General features: G+C 44.1%; 4 non-coding genes across 4 annotated transcripts; all 4 read right to left on the reverse strand.

The window, feature by feature from the left end:
* Window positions 1–475: 475 nt before the first annotated feature.
* On the reverse strand, window positions 476–548 carry trnav-aac (transfer RNA valine (anticodon AAC)). The gene has a single exon. It is a non-coding gene; the product is annotated as a tRNA-Val (tRNA).
* A 541-nt stretch (window positions 549–1,089) lies between these two features.
* On the reverse strand, window positions 1,090–1,162 carry trnav-cac (transfer RNA valine (anticodon CAC)). The gene has a single exon. It is a non-coding gene; the product is annotated as a tRNA-Val (tRNA).
* Window positions 1,163–14,991: 13,829 nt separating this feature from the next.
* On the reverse strand, window positions 14,992–15,064 carry trnav-aac (transfer RNA valine (anticodon AAC)). Its single transcript has one exon. It is a non-coding gene; the product is annotated as a tRNA-Val (tRNA).
* An 871-nt stretch (window positions 15,065–15,935) lies between these two features.
* Window positions 15,936–16,008, reverse strand: trnav-cac (transfer RNA valine (anticodon CAC)). The gene has a single exon. It is a non-coding gene; the product is annotated as a tRNA-Val (tRNA).
* Between the last annotated feature and the right edge of the window lie 533 nt (window positions 16,009–16,541).

Genomic DNA, 16,541 nt, shown 5'->3' on the forward strand with positions numbered 1-16,541 from the left:
ACTAGCGCTTTTACAGTGATTTTTTTTTTTTTTTTAATAGCGATGCTTTGTTTGGTATTAAACAAGTCACAAACTACTCAGAACAGCGTTTATCCCCGCAAAAGAGATATTTGGGTTTATTTTACAAAGCTTATAAATTATATAGGTTAAAAGTATTCTGAATGTTTTGATACCACACGCCATACCTACTGTTGTCTTCTACACCTTACGGTAGCAACAAATCTAACTACTGCTTTACTTTAACAATAATAATGACGGCGACCACGATGACAACAAGAACAACAACAAGAACAACAACAACAACATCATCAGATTTTAATTAAAAGTGGCTACACCAGCGTTTACAATTTCAACCTGTCTACAGACGGACGCTCTGAGTGCACCGATTTCGGGCACTCCAATGAAGAAAAGCCACCCACCGCCTCCGGGGAACCACGAGGGCAAGCAGGACGAAAAGGGCCGGCCCACAGCAGGCTGTTTCCGCCCGGTTTCGAACCGGGGACCTTTCGCGCGTTAGGCGAACGTGATAACCGCTACACTACGGAAACTGACAACGCGGCGTCTTGCTTCAAACGGTTATCGTTGAAGCCTGCTGGTAAAACGGGCTCAGGAATTTCAGGTCGGCTAGACTGTGAGATGGCGTCTGAAGTGCCGCGAAAGGATGCCATTTTCACAGACCTGTTTGGCATTGCTAAAGGGCACATCAGGACACTTCGGAAACTCTTTCAAAGGCAGGACGCCCTGCGCTCTGACAGTGCCTGCACTTAGCCCAACAAGGTGATGCTGAATGGCTTGTTCAAACGGCTGGTGGTCTTCCGTCACCACCAGACTATCAGAGCTATACTGCGCCTTCAACTACATAAGAGTAACAGCAATGTCGCCGATCCTGCTACGGTCGTATTGTAACAGTAACAACATGTATCGATTTTAAAAGTGTCAGTTCCAGCGCCTCGCAAAGCTACCCTTCTGCGATCGATTGTTCTCAAGGTCAGGATTTCTTGCCACTCCGAGGAAGAGAAAACGACGGCCGGCCTTGGGGCAGGGAGATGAGGACGGGTAACACGGTACTGGCACGCGTGCACCGCGGGTTGTTTCCGCCCGGTTTCGAACCGGGGACCTTTCGCGTGTGAGGCGAACGTGATAGCCACTACACTACGGAAACCAACCCGTCCTAGCGTTTCGAATGGCTTCCATCGAAGCAGGCTGGTAAAACGCGCACAGGCGTTTCCCGTGGGCCAGCCTGTGAGATAATGGTTTCTATTTTCACTGACCTATTTTGCATTGCTCAAAGGCACATCAGGACACTTTGGAAACTCTTTCAAAGGAAGAACGCCCTGAGCTATGACAAGACTTACACTTACCCCAACAAGGTGATGCTCAATGGCTTGTTCAAACAGCTGCTGCTCGTCTTGTGCCACCATCAGACAATCACAGAGCTATTGTGCCTTCTACACCTTACGGTAGCAACAAATCTATCTACTGCTTTACTTTAACAATAATAATGACAGCGACCACGACGACAACAAGAACAACAAGAACAACAGCAAGAACAGCATCATCATCATCATCATCATCAGATTTTAATTAAAAGTGGCTACACCCGCGTTTACAATTTCAACCTGTCGACGGACGGACGCTCTGAGTGCACCGATTTCGGGACACTTAGGAAACTCTTTCAAAGGCAGGTCGCCCTGCGCTCTGACAGTGCCTGCACTTAGCCCAACAAGGTGATGCTGAATGGCTTGTTCAAACGGCTGGTGGTCTTCCGTCACCACCAGACTATCAGAGCTATACTGCGCCTTCAACTACATAAGAGTAGATAGTAGGGTTTTTTGGGCGCGGCCTATTTTGTTATGATGTATGCCCTAAGCTTATTAATATTCCTACGTCGTAATTGGGGGGCGTGATTTTAGGTAGAGTTATTTCCTTAATTATTCCTACGTCATATCCGTCAGAAAGTGTACACCCATAAAACCCTGAACAACAAGGCCACCCATAAATACCCCCACCCCTCTGAAGGCAATGCCCCGAAACTCTCCTCTCTATTTAAGAACCCGCGCTGCTTTTAGGCAATACCTCTTTAATTCTCAGCATCAGAAACATCCCGCTTCTTCAACATGTCCAGCGACATCAACATGAAACCCCGCAAGAAACAATCCCGGGCAAGGGTTCCTGTACTCACCAATTTAAAGATTGAACGCTCCGGGGTGTTGTTCTGGGGGGCTCGACGGGGTTACCGCTTTAAAAGGGATCCCAGCTATGTTGGAGTGGAGCTTTTTGCTTTGGGAGAGAAGGAGGGTACGTTGGAATCTTTTGAGACGGTAATTGAGATCTGGGGCTTGTGGATAAGACTCTAGATGGCTTGCAAGAGGGTCCAAGAGAATGCAAAATGGAGTCTCCGACTCAGGGTTTTGAAAGGTGGTGAATGGGAAAGCTTGCAGAACTATGGTAGAGTGGTGAAGAGTCTATCTCTAACTACAGATCGTAAGGTTTTGTTTAGCAGTACCCTGATTACAAACCCTATTGAAGGGGGTGTGGAGGATCCAGAAAAACAGGTTACTGAAATTATGTTTGACGCCGCCTGACGGCTCAGGGGCTACTCTCTTCTAAGAGGGCGGTGTGTCGTGACGTAGTGAAGAGATAGGATAAAAGGCGCAACAATTCATTCATGGTTTAAAATTAAAGAAAATGTCTTACCCGAAAGCTGCGGACGTCGACAGGCTCTACAGGCCTCATCAAACCCGGGATCACCCCTGGTTCTATTCCCCAGATTTTGTATATACTCCGGAACCCTCTGACTGCGGTTACCCTCCAAGACCTCAGACCCCGGTCCCTCAGGACGAAACAACATGCGGTGCGATAGATGTCCAAATGAGTCTCGGGGATCCCCAGCCTCTGGAGCTCATGGAGGGCCTCGATTTTGCCGAACTGTCTACCGTCTGTGCGTCTCAGGAGGGGGTCAGTCCAATGGATGTAGAAACACCCCACAAACCACCAGGCGACCCAATGAGCATCGGACTGTCCCGGGGGCGTGATGAATACGCAGGATTTATGCCCGGGGTATGTGACCAAGTAAGCAGAGTAGTTAAAAGCACCCTGGTGTATATTCTGAGTGCTCTCATCGACCGAGCTCTGAAAGAAGTCTGTCGGGGGTGTGAAGTGAATCACCCCAGTCAGTTGAGACACAGTTGTTTGTTTGAACCAGACCGTTACTATTTCCTGTTCTATTTCAACGTGTTTTACAGAAGACTCAACAAACCGTGGCTGAAACCGGCACTAATCAAGGCGCTGTCTTACTCCCACATACATGTCACTGCGGGACAAGTCCAGAAAATCATAGATGAGATTTTGCTGGAGCTGAAAAAGGAGCCGTTTATAATAGAGAAACTTGGGCAGCTGCTCAATGACCTGGATGAGCCGAGTAGAAAAACCGCTGGCAAGCTAAAAGCTTATTTCTTCCGTAAAGAAGTTAAAGCTGGGGGCAGCGACGAAGAATTCGACATCTACGCCACTGATTCAGACTCTGACCTGAACTAAGGGACTTTGAACATGGGGAATGTTCTGGACTGCTTCTGCAACTGGTTCTGTCATCAACAGCTAACCATGCAGCTAACCTGAGAGCGCTATTACACCATGTGCTTGACAGAAAAGTAGCCAACGCGAGCCTTTTCTCTACAGATTTAACCATCGATGAGGATCAACTTTCAAACCTGGAAAAGTTAATGGCTGCTGTAACAAAGACCGGAGGGTACGAACACTGGGATGAAGCGCTCAAGGGGGCCAAGAATGATATTAGGCCATTTCATCAACATCTGTATGACCTTTTACTGAGCATGTTTAATACACCTCTGTTTACTTTTAAAATAGGTCATATTGTTGTTTTATTTACATATGTAACTGAGGTGTGTGCCTACAAGATAAAGAAACAGGTATATTTGTTGATATAGATCAAGTAACCAATCATCTGATTTCTTTTTGTCTGGACCGTAGAAAAAATTGTTGTGTATGTTATACTTTTCTCAAATGTCTAAAAAGGGGTATCTGCTCTCCTGAAGTTGAATAAAAAACCTTGTATAAAAACTTTGCGCATAGTGTGGGTCTGTGTGGTTATTTGACAGAATGACTCGGCAAGCTCCCCAAATGCAGGAACTATACTACAACCCAGCCAAGATTGGGGGTTTGGCGGGTAAGAAGGGTTTTCAAAGAGGATTCGCTGAGGCCGGAGTGAAGGTTAATGATGTGGTTGTTTCAGAATGGTTACGGGAACAAGACGCCTATACCTTACATAAACCTCTCAGGATTAACTTTAAAAGAAACCGCGTATATGCAACTGACATAGACTCACAATGGCAAATGGATCTAGTCGATATGTCAAATTTATCAAAACATAATAATGGTCACAAATTGATGTTGATGTGTATCGATGTGTTATCAAAATATGCCTGGGCTCGCATTCTACATAATAAAACAGGTCGGGCGGTGACAAGGGCCTTTGAGGATATATTGTCCCAGGGTCGATGTCCTAAAAAACTGCAGACTGATAAAGGAAAAGAGTTTCTCAACAGAGAATTTCAGAATCTACTGAAGAGACACAAAATATATCATTTCACCACCGGTAATGAGCTTAAGGCATCGGTAGTGGAGAGGTTTAACCGCACCATAAAGACCAAAATCTGGAGATATTTTACAGCGGTCAACACGTTCAAGTATTTTGATAAAGTTCAGGATTTTATCGATGCTTACAACCAAGGGTATCACACCAGTATTAAAATGAAGCCTATAGATGTTGATCAAAGTAATTCTTTTAAGGTCTATATAGAATTATACGGACCATTTATTAAGAAGGGAAAAACTACTTATAAGTTCAACATCGGTGATGTGGTTCGCGTTTCAAAGCTAAGGAGTACTTTTGCCAAAGGTTATGAACAAACATTTTCTGACGAATATTTTACAGTTACCGAACAGTTGGCTAGAGACCCCCCCGTGTACCGGTTAAAAGACTATGACGGGGAGGATATAGAAGGAACGTTTTACGAAGCCGAGTTACAAAAAATGATTGTGGGTAAAGACAGTGTATACAGAGTTGAAAAGATATTAGCTGAAAAAACCCAGAACCGGAAAAAATATGTGTTGGTGAAATGGCTTGGATGGCCTGAAAAGTTCAATAGTTGGGTCCCGGAACAACAGGTTTGCGATATTCAATCCTTATAACAACATGCCTGCGGGTGTGTTGGGGGCATTACTTTCGATACTCAAGATGGAATCAAGAGGCTTCTACGTGACTCTACCCAGTAACGCCTCTCTCGATATATACCCTAAAAATGAAATATCCAGTTACACGGTACAATTTGGAAAATCTATAGATCTAAGGGGGTCGTGGGAAGTGGGGTTGGCGGAAATACAGTATCCTTACACTTGGGCTGTTTTACAAGATAAGGATGCCACCTTCGCCATTTTTGATGATGTTAAAATCAATGGACATTCACGATACAAGGAGGTTATTATGACAATGTGGATAAAATATTAGATGAGATTCATAAACAGTTCTCAGAAGGCACCCCCAACATCAAGCTATATTACAACCCTATTAAAAACAGAGTGTACAAGGTGTCAAAACCAGGTATTAGCATTCAAACCAGCGGCCAACTGGGGCGTATATTAGGGTTCTATTCTGACACAGAGAGCAGGTTCTCAGAAGTGGTGGGGCGGCTTTTACACTCTTTATGTGTATACGGATATCATAACCCACCAGAGGGTCGGGGATAGTTATGTCCCCCTTTTGAGAAATGTACTTATTAAAGGTAAAAGCAATGACATGGTCACAATTACTTATGACAAGCCACACTACGTACCAGTCTCAAAGACCCACTTTGACAACATCACGATCGAAGTAAAATCGGATCAGAATATCAACGTACCCTTCCGCTTCGGTAAAGTTATTGTCAAACTACATTTTCGACCCCTGAAACAGTGTGTACATTATTAAAATGGCTACCTCGAGGGGTTATGTAGATCCTAGCGCCTATGTGGATTATTACAAGATGCAAGCCGGGAACGGCTTGCCCGGTATTGTAGGAGCCCCCACAATGTATGGCGCCGGTCTAGGAGGACTCTTTCGTGGTCTCTTTAGAATGGCCGTACCCCTGCTTAAGAGAGGCTTTGCTATAGCCAGACCCCACTTGAAATCAGCGGCTAAAAATATTGTTAGTGACGTGTTCACCAATGTTATGAACCGGGCAGCTAGCCATGAGCATCAGGAAGGTTCGGGTCTCATGGTAATGGCGAGGAGGGGGGTAAAAGAAGAAACAGCATGTGTCCACCAGGGGGCGACGAAGATCCGTGGCTAACAAAAAACGAAGAATCTCTCATTCTCCAACATATCGTGGAAATTTCAGACACGGCCCCTCTGGAGTTTTTTATAGCTGGCAATGGCGAGGATTATATTGATTTGAATAACACATTTATTTTAATGAACTGTAAAGTGACTGATGAGGATGGCGATGCAATCGAGAAGACGGCCAACGCTGGGGTCATCAATTACCCGGTGGCCACCATGTTTTCACAGGTGGATGTGACCCTGGGAGATCGGCTCATTAGTCAAAGCAGCAATACTTACCCCTATAGAGCCATGATGGAGTGTATCCTTAATTATAGTGAGGAGACCCTGAGCAAACAGTTCAGCCCCGGCCTTTTCTTCAAAGACATCCCGGAAGCTATGGACGACAAGGATCCAGAGGGACTCAATAAGGGTTTGCAAAAAAGAACGGCCTCTTCAACAGAAGGGAGGACCTTTGAGCTAATGGGGCATATCCATGCAGACATATTTTTCCAAGAAAAACTCATGCTCAACGGGGTAGACATTAAAATTAAAATGATCCGTAGTAAAAGTGCTTTTTGTCTGATGACACCTGATACTGAAAAATATATACTGACCATATTATCGGCCTCGCAGTTTGTGAAAAAAGTGTCCGTCTCCCCGGCGGTTAAACTAGGACACACGCAGGCGTTAATGACGGCAAACGCCAAGTACCCGATCGAAAGAGTCTACATGAAAGTCCACAGTATCCCCGCAGGGACACGGGTGATGAACCAGGAAAATCTGTTTCTAGGACAGCTCCCAAAACAGGTTATTATAGGTCTCGTGGATAATGATGCATTTACCGGGGTTTACAACAAGAACCCCTTTAACTTTAAACATTATAACGCGGAATTTATAGCGTTGTACGTCGATGGTGTGCAGGTTCCATCCAGACCTTTTCAACCTGACTTTGAAAACGGCAATGCGGTTCGTGAATATTACAGTCTAGTACTGGCTACGGGTCGCCATCTCAAGGATCAAACTCTGCTGATCGATCGCCGGGAATACTGCAGCGGTTACACCCTGTACGGTTTCAACCTGACCCCTGATGAAGAGTGTGGACAACATTTTTCACTGATGAAGACGGGCAATATGCGTTTGGAGATGCGTTTCAAGCAGCCTCTACCACGCACTGTAAATATGGTCGTGTATGCTGTGTTTGACAACATTATTGAGGTGAATCAGAGGAGAAACGTTCCGTATGATTATTATTAAAATGAACACCAGAGAGCTCAACCACATCATGAATGCCCTGGCCGGCTCACGGAAACTGTTTCAAGGAGTCAACGCCTGCGATCAGCTGCCTAAATTTAAGATCAAGAATTTACCTGCAATGTACATAATCAACACACACCCTAAAAACATGCCCGGAGAACATTGGCTGGCTATTTATCTAAGGGAGGACCACCGTGGTGAATTTTTTGATTCCTATGCAAACCCCCCGGATTTCAGACCTTTCCCTCGGAAGATCAATAACTTTCTGCTCAACAACTGTCAAGAAACCATTTACAGCGGTCGTCAAGTACAAAGTCTTCAGACCTTCACTTGTGGTCAACACTGTGTGTTTTTCTTATATCATAGATCTAAAGGAAGGTCATACCCCGATATTATGGCCTTGTACAGTGAGGATTTAGGCCAAAATGATAAAAAAGTGGCAGAGTTTGTCAGTACACTGTGGACCCCCCCTTATAACACAATGACTTACGACCCTAGACAGCCATGTATACAGATGGGGTGTTCTTGTGAGGATTTTAAAAGATGTCATGCGTGTTAAGGTGAAAAAATAATGAAAACAGCCTTTGAATCATTAGTTTTGTTTTTATTCAAAACAATTCTAATACAAAGCAGGGGTTATGTTATAAATAAATGTACAACATTTGAAAATAAAAAAAATAAAATAAAAAATTCTTTGTCGGGTCATTATTTACAGGGGAGACAAATAAAAACATGAGATTAATAAGCTTCCCAACGATGGATAGATCCTGAGGATGGTCGCTCAGCACGGTCAGAGTAATGAGATATCGGAGTCAGATCAGGCTCCACCTCTTTACACAGATGGATTTTTTGTCGCGTTTCCTGGTTAGGAACTGTGGATTGGGGCATGTTCAGACAGGCCATCGCCTGTAGGAAAGCATTCCAGCCTACAGGTCGGCGACTATCGGGTACCTTATTAGTGCTAGTGACACTCTTCAACAAATCAAACGTGTGAACCTTTGATCAGTTGTCCTTTAAAAACAAATTCACCCTGTTCATTCCAAGCCGTTACCCGCGGTTTCTGAACCATTTTGTGCAGGATATATTGTGCATGTCTTTTGCTTCTGGCCGGCATGTTTCTCAAAACATCCGTTACAACATCTCCCTCTGAACTCTCAACAGGTTCGGTCACCGCAACATCTTTATCAACCGTACCCCCCGCATCAGCCCCAGAACCATTTTCTTGAGAGGCCATGGTTAAAGTTAAAATGTTTTGATCTTTTTCACCCTGTCTAACCAGACGGAGGTAGCGCTGTAACGTGTTGGTATACAACTGGGCTTTGGAATACTGATTTAAATCGGCCCTGGCCTGTATAGCATTCATTTCAGAGTCCAGGTTGTTTTCGGCCGTTTGTCTAATGGGCTCTGGCCCGACAACATTTTTTCTCAGTTTCTCAAGCTGCTCCTGAGGGATCAAAAACATTTTCTGAGCATATTCCATTATTAACCCACTCTGGAAGCTAGAAGACTGGTTAGGAAAGGCACGGCTATGCTCAACAGCGGTCCTATAAAACCCCCGGTTTGATTAATCTTCTTTCTTTTTCTTTTAATAGAATACTTCTTATTAGCGATGATCTTGATAACCGCTTTTTGTTTTTTGAGTTTAGAATGTTGAGAAGGGGTTAGGGGTATATTACCGCGTAAGATGTTAAAAGCTATTTCACACAGGGTCTCGATCAAATCCGAGGGGGCCCCTGCCAGCACAGCTTTCCTATGGCGCGGGCTCCCCTCAAATAACATTTGCAAAAGTGGCAGATTTCTTTTAATCCGAACAGACATTCTTATTTATTTCCTTTTCTTTAGCACATACACTGCCGGCCAATCGGGCGGGCACAAACCTGTTCTGAGGCGAAAGTCTTCTGGGGTTTGTGCTTTTAAGTCTGCAATCAAGTACCCGTAGGGTTTTTTGGTGGCATCCTCAAATGCCTCCAAAAAGAACTTGGTCTGGTTAGGGTACATTTGACGAGCCAAGACGGTGACTTGTAGTTTATCTCTGGGGTTTTTAAAAATAATTATATAATTGGCATTTAAATTAATAGTGCGGCTTTTTTTACCTTGAAAAAATAGATTTTGAACTAAATAAAGAATACTTAAATTCCTATGATGAGTGTACTTTGTGAAAGCTTTTTCCACTTCACTGTTGTCACCGGCCTGCTCCATCAGGTCATCAAGGATCACTAGATTAGTTTGACCGGGCGGGAACAAGTCATCGTCACACAACGAGGCGGGGAGACCTTGCACAAATTTCAGATTATTTTTTTTCGAAGCCAAATCATCGTAGAGAGGTTGCCAGCAAGAGTAACACCACACTATGTTGTCAAGAGCTTGGGACTTGGTTGCGTCCACATCTTCTATGATGTTCTTTATAAGATAGCTCTTCCCCGAATTGGAGGGACCAGCTATAATACAGGAGAAAGGGTGTTGAAGTCTGTTATCAAAACCACCGCTAATATCCATAAGGCAGAGTGGTATAATCAGTCTTCAACACTCTTTTATTGTACACCACCCTGAACCGTTTGTTTAGTGATCTATTTTCCAACGTGTACCCCTTTTTATTGCGATAGATCTGATTTCCGGCTGTAATAATCTCACGAGGAGGCGCGTCTTTCTCGGTTACAAAACTTTCTACCAGGGTCTTCAGAGACTTGATGTTAATGAGCTTGTTGTTACAATGGTTCAGAGTGAAACCCTTAACTTTCATACAGGTCTTACCCGCAGCCGTTCTGTATGCGTCTTAGGACCCCCTGAAACAAACTCCACTATGTGGTCCTGAGGATCTAGTTCGCTCGTTAACTCCCCAAGGTAGTCCCCGAGGGGAGGGACCCAATCCCCTGGCCTGGTGACAAAGATTACAGAGTCAGTATCATGATAGAGCGTGCGTTCCTGCAACTGATCCATTAAGTTGTACAGTTCAAGCCGGGCGTAAGCCGTGGTAAAAACCGCTATGAAAACATTAACGTTCCCCTGTTTGGTGGGGAAATCTTTAGGGGCCCTCCACTGGACCTGTGCCACGTGGTCATTTAAGAATTGAAAGTGTGATACTGCATGTTGTTTGGAAAACATAAATTCTATAAACTGTTCAGGGGTTTTAATCAAGGTTGTGTTTAGACAGTAATTTCTTTCCCCAAACTTACCCCACAGACTGTTTAAAATCAGTTTGGACATTTGTCTCTTGGCGGGGTTTACAGTTATGTTCCTGCAATTTGGTGATGTCTGAAAAGGCAACCATCTGTTGAGAGTTTAAGCCGGCCCTCTGATGAAGCATTAAAGCCTCTTGCAGAGCTTGGGGTTCAGGTATGTCGGGGGTGAGTAGTTTTATTAAACTGTAAGCAAAACAGAGCTTATTGTCCCCACTGGAACTCACCACTAATTGCCTGAGCTTGGTCCTAATTATGTCGTTCTTCAAGCATTTCGACAGTCTTCTAAGCGCCCCACCCTCAGGGTTACGAACCACATTCATTACCAGAGACAGACTTTCATCAGCTAAGATGGCTGCGTTTCTTTGCAATAACGCTTCGATTTTAGCCAGACATCTAAATTATCTCCACTCAGCATTACAGATAGGTTGCTAAACAAATCATCCCCTCTGAGTTCTAACTGTACAACATCTCGAGGTCTGACCCTTTCAGCAACCTGTTCAAGCATTTTCTGCAAGGCCTCGTGTATGTTGACAAATATTTCTGCATAATTGTCACAATTTAAAAGTTCTGCAAAATTAAAACGCTGAATCATTTCAAAATTGTTATAGGCCGGTCTATCTATAATCACGGGATCACTGGTACTCTTGGACACATCATCATTTTGAACAAAGCCTTCACCCCCTACATTCTCACAGAGCATGTCCTCCACAGCCTTATCAGTCTCAGAACCCTCCACATTCCGAACACCCCCACTGCTGACATCTACAAAACCCCCTTTTTGAGGAGGCTCATTGAAAGCCTGTAAAAGTCCTTCAAAGATATCCAACCGGTTAATGTCAAGACCCTCCTCTATAGTGATGGCTGCTTCTGCCGCCATCCTGTGTTCTAATTGTTTCAAATCATTTATAATAGGGGCAGAATTTGGTCGGGGTAGCTCCTCCAAAGACTCCACCATTTCAAACAAATCGGGGTGAACTAGGGGGTGAACCTCTATAAGCGCTACCGGTGGGAGGTGGTTATTTAGATCATTGACCATCTGTAACAGGTCGGGGTTCACCGGTAAGTCTGTTAATTCACATTCTATCGGTGGTAATTGGGGGTTATTTAAATCATTTATCATTTGTAATAGTTCCAGGTTCATTGGGACTTCAGAGGAGTTCACAACAGGGCCGGGGATGTTCTCTCGGGAAGGTCTTTTTGGGGCCCTAGCTTGTTCATAATCCTTTAGTTTGTGAGTTCTTTTACCAAGTCAGGACATTTTTTAATTTATTTTTTATTTTTCCAACAACCCACAATAGTAAGGCGTTTTGTGTCTATTAAAACATTAAATACGGTACAATTCGTTAGTAAGGGTATTAATAAGGGTGTTTTGGCTCTCTATCACCAGGTTTTGCCCCACTAACACAAGTCTTTGATTTTGTAACAAAGTATGTAGCAACTCATGCCGACCTTCAGGAAGTAGCTCCGGGGGCTGGTGGCCTGGCTCAGCTTCAAAGGATGGTCGCTCCGGTAAATCTCGGTCGAAGGAGGCAAGGAGCGAGTGTATACTCATGGACGGAGACCAAGAAGGCCTTTGCGGTGACACCCTGGCCAAGCGCGGGGTTACTGTTCCGCGTTTCGGTAGCCAAGAAACGGGTCTGGGGGGACGATGTTGAAACTAGGCCGTCGTTGGGTGGTGTGTCAGCCCTGACTGACGGCGACCCCTGAGGTTGTTGGATGCCTGTATTTGTTCCGCCCGACAATGCGGCGGGCTGAATCTGGGGTGTTGAATTACCCCCAGAAGGCTGTGGCCTGAGTAGATGTTGGGGGGTCTCCAAGACCACCGTGGGGGATCCTCTCGGTGATCTCACCGGGAAAGATGTTTGATCCCACTTAGACGGGGTAATTGTCCTCAATAGCTCATTCACAGAATGACTATCCCAAGAGTCTTGGGAAGAATAAAAATATACATTACATTTACATCTTTAAACGGCGACAGAAATCAAACTTAAAACAACATGTCCAGGACATTCAAAACCTTTAGCTTTTTTAGACCTTTGAAAATAGCCTTAGACATTCACTACAACGCCTTATTATTTACAGACAATATATTTATTAGGACTTGATAATAAATTTAAAACAGAGAAGCCGCTGTAAATAAACTGTTTCTTAAATGTTTCTTTAAAAACTGTAATATTGTTAATAAAACACACACACACACAACAACATTTCATTTTTAAACGAACCTTCCAAGTGTAAACGCTTCCTGATCCCGGGACTTCCTGTTTCACAAACGTTTTCACGATCTGTTTAAATATTAAATACAATGAACACCTTCAAGCCTTTTCCTACAACCACTTTAAAACAGAAGTATAATAGCGGGAGATAAGCCAAACAACTTACTAAACCCTTTCGGACGGCTTTACTTCCTAACCAGACGGTACGGCAATCGGTCATTTCTAAACACGTTCCCCAGAAACAAGCATAGACCTGTCCGGACTTCTAAAGATCTTTCCCAGAACCCCCCGCCCTACAGGAAACGGTCACCCATCGCTTAAATATTAGCCCTCAACGGGCAAACAAAGCCCTTTTAAAAACATTAAAGTTTGAAAGATCTTACTTACCTCCACAGAATAATCGTTTCTTATGTTTTTCGGCTGGTTTAGCTTTTTGCACCGCTGTGAAGGTAAGAGACATGTTTAACCTTTAACCACACCGCTTTATAAAAAGCTTTAACCTCTTACAGGCTGCAGATATATACTCACAGCTATCAGATACCGGGGCTGACGGCCTTTCAGATTCTTGAAAGGTTACGGTTCTCGAAGGTAAAACGAAACAAGCCCTCGATGTGGAAGGCCTTTCGTTGTCTCGAACCACGTTTCTTAATACTGTTAGACAGGATAATTTTTTTAAATTAACAAAACTGGACTCAAACATCTTACAGAAACGTTATACAAACAAACAGGGGTTTAGTTCTTACCCGGTCGGCAGACAGCCTGTCTAGGGACAACCACTTCTCTTGGTCGATCCTCGGAGACATTAATCACAGGCCTTTCGATAGTTTCTGTGTAATTAAAGAGACCGGCATTAATATATATTAAAACGTTTTCATAACTCTAATGAGCCGCTTCAAACCACACACACCCATGCATAAGAACCCATGAGCGCAAACACAAAAATCTTACCGTCGTTGTTCCAGATGATCTCCTCAGCGTTGGGAATTAACTCCTGTTGACTGGCTGAAAAATTATTTTACAGAACTTAAAACAGATGTTATAGCCTTATTTACAATACATGCACACAACACGCTCTGAGTCAATGAAAAGAATCTGAAGACTTGCCTAAAAACTCGTTTAAATCGAATCGCTGATGTTGTTTCCGGACATTGTTGATCTTTAGTCTTAAATCGAAAGGTCAGTATGAGTCTGTCGAGCTGAAGACCAGACCCTCATACTTATACTGATGGCCACATGCCGGATCTGCTTGTAAGGCATTGTTCTGGTCTGGCCTTTGTGCCGCCCTGTTACCAATTAACATATCAAAACCAACCAATAAAATGACACTGCATCAAATTTCAAATAGAAACCAAGATGGAGACGATCTCTCTCCTCTCTACTCTAAACTTTTATTAGAACCTTTTGGTCTCTCAAAAAAACATTTTTAAACATCAAGACCTATAGTCAACAACCACTAAGAATATTTCAGGCCTTTATAAGCACTAAAAAACAACCTGAGCCTAGAAAATAACTATAAAGATCAAAAATAACTAGCGCTTTTACAGTGATTTTTTTTTTTTTTTTATAGCGATGCTTTGTTTGGTATTAAACAAGTCACAAACTACTCAGAACAGCGTTTATCCCCGCAAAAGATATATTTGGGTTTATTTTACAAAGCTTATAAATTATATAGGTTAAAAGTATTCTGAATGTTTTGATATCACACGCCATACCAACTGTTGTCTTCTACACCTTACGGTAGCAACAAATCTAACTACTGCTTTACTTTAACAATAATAATGACGGCGACCACGATGACAACAAGAACAACAACAACAAGAACAACAACAACAACAACATCATCATCATCATCATCATCAGATTTTAATTAAAAGTGCCTACACCAGCGTTTACAATTTCAACCTGTCGACGGACGGACGCTCTGAGTGCATCGATTGCGGGCACTCCAATGAAGAAAAGACACCCACCGCCTCCGGGGAACCACGAGGGCAAGAATGACGAAAAGGGCCAGCCCACAGTAGGCTGTTTCCGCCCGGTTTCGAACCGGGGACCTTTCGCGCGTTAGGCGAACGTGATAACAGCTACACTACGGAAACTGACACCGCTGCCTCTTGCTTCAAATGGTTACCGTTAAAGCCTGCTGGTAAAACGGGCTCAGGTGTTTCAGGTCGGCTAGGCTGTGAGATGGCGTCTGAAGTGCGGCGAAAGGATGCCATTTTCACTGACCTGTTTGGCATTGCTAAAGGGCACATCAGGACACTTCGGAAACTCTTTTAAAGGCAGGACGCCCTGCGCTCTGACAGTGCCTGCACTTAACCCAACAAGGTGATGCTGAATGGCTTGTTCAAACGTCTGGTGGTCTTCCTTCACCACCAGACTATCAGAGCTATTGTGCCTTCTACACCTTACGGTAGCAACAAATCTAACTACTGCTTTACTTTAACATTAATAATGACGGCGACTACGACGACAACAAGAATAACAACAACAACATCATCATCATCAGATTTTAATTAAAAGTGGCTACACCAGCGTTTACAATTTCAACCTGTCGATGGACGAACGCTCTGAGTGCACCGATTTCGGGACACTTCGGAAACTCTTTCAAAGGCAGGACGACCTGCGCTCTGACAGTGCCTGCGTTTAGCCCTACAAGGTGATGCTGAATGGCTTGTTCAAACGGCTGGTGGTCTTCCGTCACCACCAGACTATCAGAGCTATACTGCGCCTTCAACTACATAAGAGTAACAGCAATGTCGCCGATCCTGCTACGGTCGTATTGTAACGCAACAACATGTATCGATTTTAAAAGTGTCAGTTCCAGTGCCTCGCAAAGCTACCCTTCTGCGATCGTTTGTTCTCAAGGTCAGGATTTCTTGCCACTCCGAGGAAGAGAAAACGACGGCCGGCCTTGGGGCAGAGAGATGGCGACGGGTAACACGGCACTGGCACGCGTGCACCGCGGGTTGTTTCCGCACGGTTTCGAACCAGGGACCTTTCGCGTGTGAGGCGAACGTGATAGCCACTACACTACGGAAACCGACCCGTCCTGGTGTTTCAAATGGCTCCCATCGAAGCCGGCTGGTAAAACGCGCACAGGGGTTTCCCGTGGGCCAGCATGTGAGATAAAGGTTTCTATTTTCACTGACCTATTTTGCATTGCTCAAGGGCACATCAGGACACTTTGGAAACTCTTTCAAAGGAAGAACGCCCTGAGCTATGACAAGACTTACACTTACCCCAACAAGGTGATGCTCAATGGCTTGTTCAAACAGCTGCTGCTCGTCTTGTGCCACCATCAGACAATCACAAAGCTATTGTGCCTTCTACACCTTACGGTAGCAACAAATCTAACTACTGCTTTACTTTAACAATAATAATGACGGCGACCACGACGACAACAAGAAAAACAAGAACAACAACAACAACAAGAACAAGAACAACAACATCATCATCATCATCATCATCATATTTCAATTAAAAGTGGCTACACCAGCGTTTACAATTTCAACCTGTCGACGGACGGACGCTCTGAGTGCACCAATTTCGGGACACTTAGGAAACTCTATCAAA

The sequence above is a fragment of the Amia ocellicauda genome (genome assembly GCF_036373705.1).
Source record: "Amia ocellicauda isolate fAmiCal2 chromosome 11 unlocalized genomic scaffold, fAmiCal2.hap1 SUPER_11_unloc_2, whole genome shotgun sequence".
Taxonomy (NCBI): Eukaryota; Metazoa; Chordata; class Actinopteri; order Amiiformes; family Amiidae; genus Amia; species Amia ocellicauda.